Source organism: Gigantopelta aegis, chromosome 6 (genome assembly GCF_016097555.1).
Source record: "Gigantopelta aegis isolate Gae_Host chromosome 6, Gae_host_genome, whole genome shotgun sequence".
In the NCBI taxonomy this organism is placed as follows: Eukaryota; Metazoa; Mollusca; class Gastropoda; order Neomphalida; family Peltospiridae; genus Gigantopelta; species Gigantopelta aegis.
The window spans coordinates 42,827,192-42,838,764 of record NC_054704.1 but is presented as its reverse complement, the minus strand read 5'-3'; positions in this window follow the sequence as shown (position 1 = coordinate 42,838,764).

The window sequence follows — 11,573 nt, the reverse complement described above, 5'->3', positions numbered from 1 at the left end:
ATCGCTATCGTATCTGTATCAATAATGATGCGCTTGCGAAACTGCTATAATTTCTGAATAATGAAAGTATCCACTGCGTAAAGTGCACTGATAATTTACACAATCTGATCACAATTCCACAAACAAAATACAGAGTAAAATACATGAATGACTCATAAATACCATTTGGTTTAGAACGAGTTAGTTTAAAAAGTATCTAAATAGTTATAACGTGCGCCACTTGTGTTTTAGATCTTATATTTCCTCAGAAATCAGGCCAAAACGAAGTTAGATACCTTGTGTACAGTCGACTCCCTTCCAGCCTGCTTGGCATTCCCGAGTAGGACAGCGTCCTGTCTTTACATCACATAATGTAGATGAAAAGAGACAGTGTCGGTTCGTACATTTCTTATTACAGTTTGGTCCATATGTATGTTGTATACACGCTGAAACAAAATGACAAAATAAAACCTTGAAATGAAACCAGTAACACTGACAACATTAATACATGAAAGCAATATAAAGTTCACAAGAAAAAAACACAACAGTTTATGCACGTATTGATGTTGAGAGAGAGCGAGAGCGAGAGAGAGAGAGAGAGAGAGAGAGAGAGAGAGAGAGAGAGAGAGAGAGAGAGTGAGAGAGAGAGAGAGTATGGTAGGCAGGAATACAGAGGGATAAAGACCAATACAGACAGAGATGGGGCGAGCGTCCTGTCTTTACATCACAGAATGACGATGAAGCGGGCACAATGTCGGTTCGTACAGTATGTTTTACAGCTGGGTCCATATTGTATGGCAATATGATGAATAAGTAGAAAGTAATAAAACATTAAACGAAAATAACGTGAGGCATACGTTGTGACCCTCACATTTTGTTCTTGAGTATTGAAACTGTCTATTTCGTAGTTCTTCGTGTCGCACGTGCAAATGTGATTTGATATAATTTTATCCTTTTCTGTTAGGGCTGTACTGGTATCGCAATGTATTAAAACTCAGGGACGTAGTTATATTTTCTAGGGATGGGAACAGTGTAGAGAAATTAAGAAGTAAAATACCATCACCGTAAAAAGAAAATATGTTTAAGTAATAGTTATACCCACAGTTTACTTCGCCTCGGAGGCCCCACGACCAAAACTGTAGGGATATTCACCGATACACCGAATATATAGTTAAATTGACTTCATTTTTTTTGCATTTTAATTTTTGGACAACTAAGAAGATTTTAAATTCTAACTGCATGAGGAGAAATGTTTTTGGAGAGAGTTACGCTACTGATTCCCTCAAATATGTCTAAGAACACGTAGTGTTGTATAATACAGGTTATGACAGCTGGTCGTGTACCCCAAGAGAAAAAGTCGTCTACATTCCCCCAATATGGATACCTAAAGACTTTAGTCAAGTGTTGAAGGATTTAAAAGAAAATGCGTTGCAACTGAACATCGCACATGTGAACGTGACCAAGTGTTAGTAGCGGACGCGCAGTCGTGCGCTTCTCCAAATGAAAACACATGCTCATCAAATATAAGAGAAACAACGGACATATCTTCCGGATTTCATTGTAAGTTATGATAATAAAAGTTCATTGTATTAACACAGCGTAATTTACGAATGTAAATGAAGTAACAGAAATCTCAAGTTGGTGATGTAGTTTCTTGTATTGTACTTTCCAAACATGAAACGTGATTAATAAGTTAACAGCATGGTGATACAGATACTATATAAGTCAGAGCTCTTGGGTGAATGACACACAGGTCTCCCGATAGAGTTGACATTGCTTATGTTACAATACTGTCTCTCGGATCTTCCAGTAGAGTTTGTGCTTTGATGAGAGAACTTCAAGGCATGTGAACAGTATCTGTTCTCTCCAAGTCTGTCTTCATGGGTATATTATCCTTATTTATAAGACGCATACTAAACACGTATCTATGTATCTATTAAATATCGAATCTGGTAGATACAGGAACATTAACAGAGAGGAAAGAGTATGTGCACTTTGCAACAGTAATGAGATAGAAGATGAGTTTCATTTTATATTGCAATGTCCACAATATTACGACCTAAGAAAAAAGTATATAAAAAGTTATTACTATATGCGACCCAGCGTTTTTAAACTTTCACAACTTTTAACCACTGGAAATAATAAAGACCTAAACTATCTTGGGAAATACCTAATAACGGCAAATATAATAAGGAATTCTTTAATTAATTAATAGAATAAAAAAATAGTGTAATTTTATAGTAATTTAATTAATAGTGAAATATAATTATTGTTATTTATAAGTATGTATTGATCATATAAATATTTTAATTCGATGTTACTTAATTATCTTAGTGATTAATTAAGTAATTGAATGATTAATTATATTATTTATTATTATCCACCATTGTTTGTACATATTGTATATAGATGTATTTATATTTATGTTATTATTAATGCTGATAAGATGTAAATCTTAAGGCAATAAAGAACTTGAACTTGAATGTAATATACAGTTGTCGAGGTGTACTCGTTCAACGCCTGCAATACCCGTGGCAACAATTAAATTGCATTGTATTATATTGCTCGTTACATGTTTAATTAGTGCTCGACACTAATTGGTTTGATTAGCATGTCTCTAAGTGGATACCATGGCAGACGTCAGATTACCAATTAACTAATTGTAAGTAATGCACTTGTAAAAATAAAGATATAATCCGTATTGTTATAAAGTTGAAGTTTAGCACAGTGACAGTATTATTCATAATTTTTGTTTTGTTTTAAATACAGGTGTAGTTAAATGAAAAGTGTAGGTTTATCATGATACACCTACACCTTTCCTCCAAAAGTGTAATTGTATGGTAAATATACCTACACTTTTAGAGGACAAGTGTAGGTGTATCGGTGAATACACCTACACTTTTAACAAAAGAAACTATGACAACAAGACTGGACGTGGCGTATAACTAGCCGTAAACACCATTCATGATATGTGGAACTAGAAATAATATTTAAAGAATTTGTTTTCAAGTTGGGGGATTTACTGGAGTAGGGTAGCTGACACCCCTACAATGCTAACTACGACTCCACACTTTGCATGCATTTTAATAGACATCGTGCTATAAATCTCTCATGGAAACTGCTGTGAATAAGTGCGCATGTGTAATTAGATGGCTCGCTCTATTGGTTGAAATAATATGAAAATAACATTTGCACTTTGTCATATGCAAACGATGTCACGACGCAAACCAATTTTTGTAGATGGCTTGTTCTATTGGTTGAAATATTACAAAATTTGAACTTTGTTATATACCACCAAACAAAGCCATTTTGTCTTATATCGTAAAAGCGAATTGTGACGGACGGTCCTGCGTGTGCAAATAAGCCAGAGAGAACGAATATAGAATCAAACGCTTATCTGATGATAACACCAGTGAGCAGAATGACACTGAACCAGATCCAATTAACAGTTTGACAGAAATAAAACGCAAATTACAGAAAGGATACAGTGGATTGTGTTTTAGAAAATATTGACCATATTTTGAATTTGAGGGAAATGGAAAAAGAGAAGCAGAAGAAAATGTACATAATATTCTCGCTGGGTAAAAATTAAAGGAGGGCGGAAGCTCCCCCCCCCCCCCCCCCACACACACACACACAGAAAAACAACAACCAAAAAACACATAAAAAAAAGGTGGGGAAACATGATTACCGTTTAGGCTAGCCCGTGTACTCTGACGTCAGAGTTTTCGGGCTACGTGTAGGCCTATCGTTGTGTGTTGGTCGATTTTGGAAAAAAACCACCCCTTATTTTCATATTATTATTTTAATAAACATTTCAAGATATCTAAAAAATAATGAAGGTGTGTTTTTTCAATGTGATCCCCTAAATTCGGATGACATTTCTGTGTTCTTTTTATTTCTACATCGAATGAATCGATAGCATTAATATCTCCAAGTAATAAAACGTAGTTTGGTTTTTGTAAAGGTGGTGTATATATAATTTGGGACCCAAGATAAATGCTTTTAATGAGGAAGGCTACCACTTCCTTTGTTTTCTTAAGCGGTAATACCCCCCAAAATGAAAAGTTTCTAATATTATATAAAGAATTGCCGATTAAACAAATGACAGTAATTACATTCATCCGTTACGACAAGCTACATCTGCAATTGAGAACAAAATATCAGACGTCAAATAAGTGGTTTTTCAGTCGATTTCCGAACGATAAAAATAAAGTGTTGTTATTGCTCAAATAAAATATAACTTTAATTGTGTGTATCAAACATGCAAATGAATACTGGTATGGGACACAACAGAGGCTGTTAAAATAGTGTTAAATTACTTTACTATAACTATCGTAAGCTTCTGAAGTTTTTCCACACAGTGGCTTGTTTTCTTTGATGTCGAGTGTGCAGACTGATCGATTTTGTTTCAGTGTGAAAAAAAAGTGTGCAATATGAAATAGCGGAGCCGGGTGCTGTAAAATATAGTAGGATGCGGGAAAATAAAGAGGGGTGGAGAAAAATAAAGGGGGTGGCAAAACACGAAAGCGGGGCAGCAATATACAATAGCGGGCCGGCAGTCCCGCTTAAATGGAGCAGCGAGAACACTTGTCACAACAGGAACAAAACTATGTATATAACCATTCGACCCTTTTTCCGCCCCAAGTACCAGGATACAACATGCCCCCTACCAACCGAAGAATGAAACGATATCGTTCGACAGTACGACACCAACAAAACATTTAATTACTCCATTGTGGATACAGGAATCTGAATAAAGTGGGGTAGGGTGCAACAGAAATATGAAAACAAATTGGTGCGAAATGTCGTAGTTCACTAAATTTCATATCTTCCACTAATTAGCATTACATTCATGTATGGGATCTGTAGATTTGTTTTATTTTATTTTTTCAAAGAAAGAAAACCGAATATATAACTTAAAATACTGAGTAAACAGAAAAAGTACCGGAAAGGAAAAGGAAATGTTGACGCACTCAACACATTTTTAAATTACGGTTAAATGGCATCGGATACCAAATCTATTGATTTCATTGAAACTGGGCGGCAAGTAACCTAGAATAAGGTAATAACGTTAAAAATTCATTTTAACGTCGTCTACTTTGATGTTGAAAAAGTGACGTCATTAATGCTGTATTTTTACAAGATATAATTAAGATAGAGCCCAAATACCTAGGATTTAGTATTTTTTAAGGTTATTATGTTATTTACTTAAAAAATAAGAATTTTTTTTTTTGCCAAGTTGTAACCCCCCCCCCCCCCTATATATATATATATATATATATATATATATATATATATATATATATATATATAAATAAAAATAAAATCAAACTTCGATCACTCCACCTTAGATCTCTCGATCTGAAGCGACGGTCCCGGCCGAGTTGCTATACAACCTAGTAATAACGACCTACGAAAACTCAAGCTTCGAAAATTCGATAAACTCGATCTCTCGACCTAATTCTTTGGTCCCGCCAGACAGAATTAGTAGAGTATGCACCTCTAAAACTCGACGCATGTGGATTGATCAAACTGTCGTTGCCGATAATATTTTAAAGACGAATGTATTGTCAATCATGTCAATCAAGCGAAGCGCGCCTGTCTCGGGTGGTCTTGGCTGTCGAGGATTAAGGTGATAATTACAGAATAACAGATCGCCGAATAAGCGGAACGAAATGATCCTGTGTTTGGTAGTCGGTGTTCGTACGTGGTGGAGAAACTCGCTACGTAATACTTAATTACAGATAGAGCAATCTGGGGACGAACGTGGTAACGTGGGGTTTGCCAGATCTGCTTTAAAAATCTTGCCCAGAAATGAGGGTGGGTGGCCAGATTGGAGAATATTACAATATTAAGCGAAACCAACCAGCTGCAATGCTGCAAACAGCTGCAATGCAGTTTCAAATTTGAACTCTTATATATTAATTTCGAAAACTCGAACTCCCTGAAACTCGAACTATTTCCTTGTCCCCTTCAAGATCGAGTTATCGATATATAACTCTTCAAAAAAAGAAACGCATGGCACATATTTTTCATAACATTAATAACATTATTAACACAATAGTCAATGTTTTAATATAATCTTATTCAACAGCTAGAGGAAATGATATCATACAATTATGGAGCTGACAAAGCACATTATTTGACGTCAGCACTTAGAAATATTTTTTTTCCGCAATATCCTATTCAGTGGTTGTAGAGCTAACATTTTCCACGTACAAAGCATGAACGTATAGCACGTGCACTAGCCCTTGGCAGGGAATTGTGTTGTATCCACACGCATCAGGGGTAGCATTAAGGATTTTTTTCCCAGGAGTCCATTTTTTTTCCAGTGGACTCATTTGCTCCTGAATTGGCTGATTTCCATAAGTCCATTCTCAAAATCCATGAGTCCATATTATTATATAATACCCTTTATTTTGGTACTAAACACGATATGTTTATCTTTGAAAGAGAACTAGAATGTTATTGTTTCCCTTTATTTTGACACCAAACTCGATAAAACATTGATCCCCCCCCCCCCCCCCCCCCCCCACCACCACCCACCACCATCAACATCAACACCACTAACCTCGGGATAAGAATCCTTACTCCAGGGCCAGGGATAAGAATACATAGAGGCAAGGAAATGCATAACTCCTGTGTCAGCATTAAAAAAAAAATTGGGACGTAAAGAAAAAAGAAAAATTCCCCCCCCCCCCCCCCCCCCCCCCCCCCCCCCCCCCCCCCCAATTTTTTGCACCTTAAAACGCCTCTATATACCTTAAACTATCGTCAGAAGTCATGCTTGAAACAGTGGCCTGAAATACATTTCATATAAATTTTCTTAAAAATAAAAAAAAAACATGCCAGGGGATGCTTAAAAATGCTTTTGTTACGCAATCGCGGCACATGCTTGTTTGGGCCATAAGCAAAGAGAAACTGGGTCACGGCCTATCGTTGAATGCAGTCTTTACACAAATAGCGCAGTTAGGCCTTCTGACCTAGAAAACCGCAACTGTCTAAGGAGAAGGGCGGATTACTAGTCCTTCAAAAATGAGATACAAAAACTTGATTTAATCATGCTCATGTAGGCCTATACTTTCTAATTATCGGAAATTGCGATGCGACACCGCTTATTATGAGACTTGTGTTACATCACTATATTTCTATTGACTGTACACGGTACATAGTACACACCATAGGGCCTACGAACACTCCAAACACGTGGGTGCCATATGTAAGCGTAAGTGGCTCACTGCTGCTAGCTTTTGACAGTCAATGGCCATTATTATCAAGTTAGGTTAAATTTCAATGTTCAACCAAATACTGGCGGCAATGATAGTTTCTAGGTCTTATGTCGGGCAAGTCCAATTTCTAAATAGGGGTGCATGCTTGTTAGTCTCTTGGTTATCGTATTAATATTATGTTGTTATAGTTTAGTTATTTGTTATCAAAAAAAAAAATAATAGTGATGCATATCTAATTTAGATTGTTTTGTTTGTACGGGGAAATCTATCCGCTTGTAGGAATATTCAAACAAGTTAATAAACTGTATAGCTACACTCGGTTCTGTTTTGACAGAAGTTGCGAGGATTTCCGATTGCCCAATATCAGTGTGGCCAGTCTAAGTCATAATGACGTCATTTTGTAGACTTTAATTTCGATAGTCGTGTTAATGGTTTAAATAAATAATTAAACAAATCCATACAATGCCTAAACTATATCAATGTTCAGACGCATAGTGATACACTGATGCAGTCTGCTGAAATAGTGGCCGTAACTATTATGTTATTGTGACATTTCATCTTTCCATAATAGTAAGGTACACGTCGACTGTTAACACGGCTCCAGTGTTAGTAACGTAGCCCGTGTTCTGCTTACGGAAACCCCATTGATTGTGAAGCACATTGGCCACACGAGGATTTCCGATGGCGTTTTGGCCTGAGAGAATATACCGTAATCAACCGAAGTGTCCTGTATACCTTTTAAAATATAGACTCGTCTTGCAATTCCACCAGACGATCAGGAGAAGGAAGTGATTATCACTCATTTTTTCACAATAGGTTTATAGTGGGAACGAGAGCGGAGATCATGACGGGATTATGAGTGAAAGATTGTTTGACTTGGCTAACTGATTCCATACATCCAGATCATGCGTCTGAAATGCGTCTTTGAAAATAAACTGGGATGGTTTTATTATCACGTGTGGTGATAAGCAGGCGTCCAAGTCTGCTTTCCATACGTTCAGGGACGCATGGACGCATCTTAACACGACCGTCGAGCATTATCGACAGTGTCTCTACGTAACACTGAAATTATGCCCAGGATTACAAGAGGCACAACTTAACAATTCAATTGGCCGGATGGAAGCTGGAGAGTCGCAATCAGCAGTTGCACTTGTTTTGAACACATCTCAGAGTACAACATCTAGGCTTTGGCACCGTTATTAGCAAACTGAAGTATCACGTGGTCGCCCCAGATCCGGTCGCCCCATAGTTACAACAGCAGCACAAGACAGGTACATACGCTTACGACACTTACGCGACAGATTCCTAACTGCTTCGTCATCATCATCTGCCATACCTGGGTTACGCAGAATATCGGACCAAACCGTGAGAAATCGTTTACTTGAAGCCAATATTCGAACACCTATGGGATGAACTAGACCGACTCTTACGACGACATAACCCTGCGCCACAGACCACAGCTGCTGCAGGCCTAGCGGGAAACATGGGCAACAATTCCCCAACCTGTGATTCAGACACTCTTTGATTCTATGCGTTGGAGGATCCAAGCCGTAATTGCTGCTCATGGAGCTCATACTCGATATTGGTGTCCACGACCTTGACCTTGATATGGTGGCTTAATCCTGTTGAATTGATAGACCATTTGATTCCAAGTGATGATATAATCATGTTTAGCAAGTATCCATTTTACTGCTCTGGTTTTGAACTATATCTTTGGTGGTTGGTTTTGTGCAATTTGTATGGTTTATAGGTTTCAGTTGACCTAAGAGGTTTTCTAATTCTCGAACAGTTTCAGGTGTGGGTTTTTTTAGAAACCGTGCTGAATATCCCCTAGGGTTTAAAGCACTAAACAAAAGTGAACAATACTAATTGAAATTATGTTTGTTAATCGAATTTCTGTCAAGTCGAATAATTTGTATTTAATAATGCCTTTAAAACGTTTTGTAAACAGTTACATCCCAAAATACAACTGACTGATTTTATAGTGTAGCCGTAAGTTTGATATTGTAATCTTGTTGCTTTAATAGCTAAAAAAGATCCAAAATTCTGGTTTGGAATATGGGTAGATAATATATATATATATATATATATATATATATATATATATATATATATATCGTCGATATATCTGAGTTATAAGAGAAAACATCTATTTAATTTCTTTAAAGCAGCCTCTTTCTATTCGGGACACAGATAAATGAAAACTTTTGACAAACACGTTTACCAATAGCACAACCATACACCTGCTTATACATGTCTCGGTCAAATCCAAAATCATTTGTTTTTAGCGATACCAGTTCAATCATGTTTTTATTTTCCATGTCTGGATCTGAGTACTTAACTAATGCTCTTAACAGAATCAATGTCCACACAAATACCCATGATGGTGTACATGGAGTCAATATCTAGGGTACAAAACATGAATATGTTGGGATTATATATATATCTATATATATATATATATATATATATATATATATATATATATATATATATATAAACTACCACAATAGGCCACATTAACCGCGGACCTATTCTCTGAACACTGTACCACTGAACTGTAACATGTTCTTGGTAATATATGCATAACACACATGAATACCTTGTGTGCAGTCATCTCCTTTCCATCTTGGTTGACACCCGCCTGAACACTTCCCTGTATTTGTAGGGCATGAATTATTTGTTGTAGAAGCACAATTTCGGTCATCACATGACTTGTCACAAGCAGGACCGTACTTTCCTGGCTCACATACTGCTACAAATCAAACAAAATATTATTGAAACAAAATCTCAGTACAATAAGTGTGAACATTGTCATTTCATTTCAACTTATTTTTGTTCTTATATCCAATTAAGGTTCAAGCACGCTGTCCTGGGCACACACCTCAGCTATCTGGGCTAGTTAGTGAGTTAGTCGTTAGTGTCAACATGGCTTCCAAAATGGCTGCCATTTCATGTATTCGACTACAACTTCATCATATTAAAGCCAGAATGATAATTATGGTGTCTACTGATTGGTTGTGGTGGCCAAAAAATCCATTTTAACAATTTACTAGCTTGGTCTGATATAGGAAATTCAATGTGGTCTAGAATATTACCTAAGCAAATATGATTTGAATATAGTTTTTGCTTCACAATAAACATGGGATGATGGTTTTGTGTCTAGTCATAAGCTCAACAGTTAAGAAATCCAATTTAACCATTTATAAATTGGTCTGTAATTACACCATATAATTTTCAATATGGCCACCAATATTTATTATATATTATACTTCGAATGCAGCTGATTTAAAAGCAAACGTATTGGCCTGGAATTGCATGTTGTAAATTTCAAGATGGCCGCCAATATTCCTGTTGGCAACAAATCTAGCATAGCACATGTTTGTGCTTAGGCATCAACATTTGGAGTTATAGAATCCATTAGTAGGGATTACATCATAGAAAATTCAAGATGGACGCTAGTGCTCTCACAAATTTATGTCTTTAATATATTTTGCTACATAATAAACCTAGAATAACAGGTTTTGTTTCTTGTCATAGGATATGGGTAATATCAATTTTATATAAATAATATAGAAGGTTGAGGAGATAAATCCAAGATAGTAGCCAATGCGGCGACTGCCTTTCTATGTGGACATATTTGATAAACGTTTTATGTTTAATTAAGAGTTAATGTGTGAATTTATGTTGATGTTTTATTGAAGAAGGCTTTTGTTTTGCAAACAAAAATAGCTGCCATGAATAACAAAACATTAAATATCTATACTGGAGTACTAAATTACAAGATGCAAAGTTGTTTACAAACATAGTAATTGTTTTAACAGAAAATTATATTGAGAGATCAAAACAGAACCTTCTCATGCGGCAACCTCCAGTTCAAGACTGGAAGACTATGTAATTAAGTAGTTCTTATTATACCAATGTCAGTTAATGGTGGATTTTAAATGTCATAACTCCTAAAGTATTGGAATTAACACCTTGAAACTTTCCAAGATTATTGACACATATGTTGGATTCCATGTAGCCACATGTCTTGAACATAGAACTTTAAATGCGTATATCAAGATTAGGTCAAACTTCCTTATCATTTGTATGAACCCACTTATCCTATGACAAGACCCACACATTTTATTCTAGGTTTATTATTTAGCATATTATATTAAAACACACATTGTGGACAATATTGGCGACAATTTGAAATTTACTATGATGTAATCCATATTACTACAAATCAGTCTAAGATATTACTCATGTCGTAACAATTACTCGATATCTAACTAGTGTAATATTGGCACGCGCAGACTGAGCATGGTTGGAGGAAGATCTTTATAACTACTTTTGATCATGTGACCGCGTGCCCTA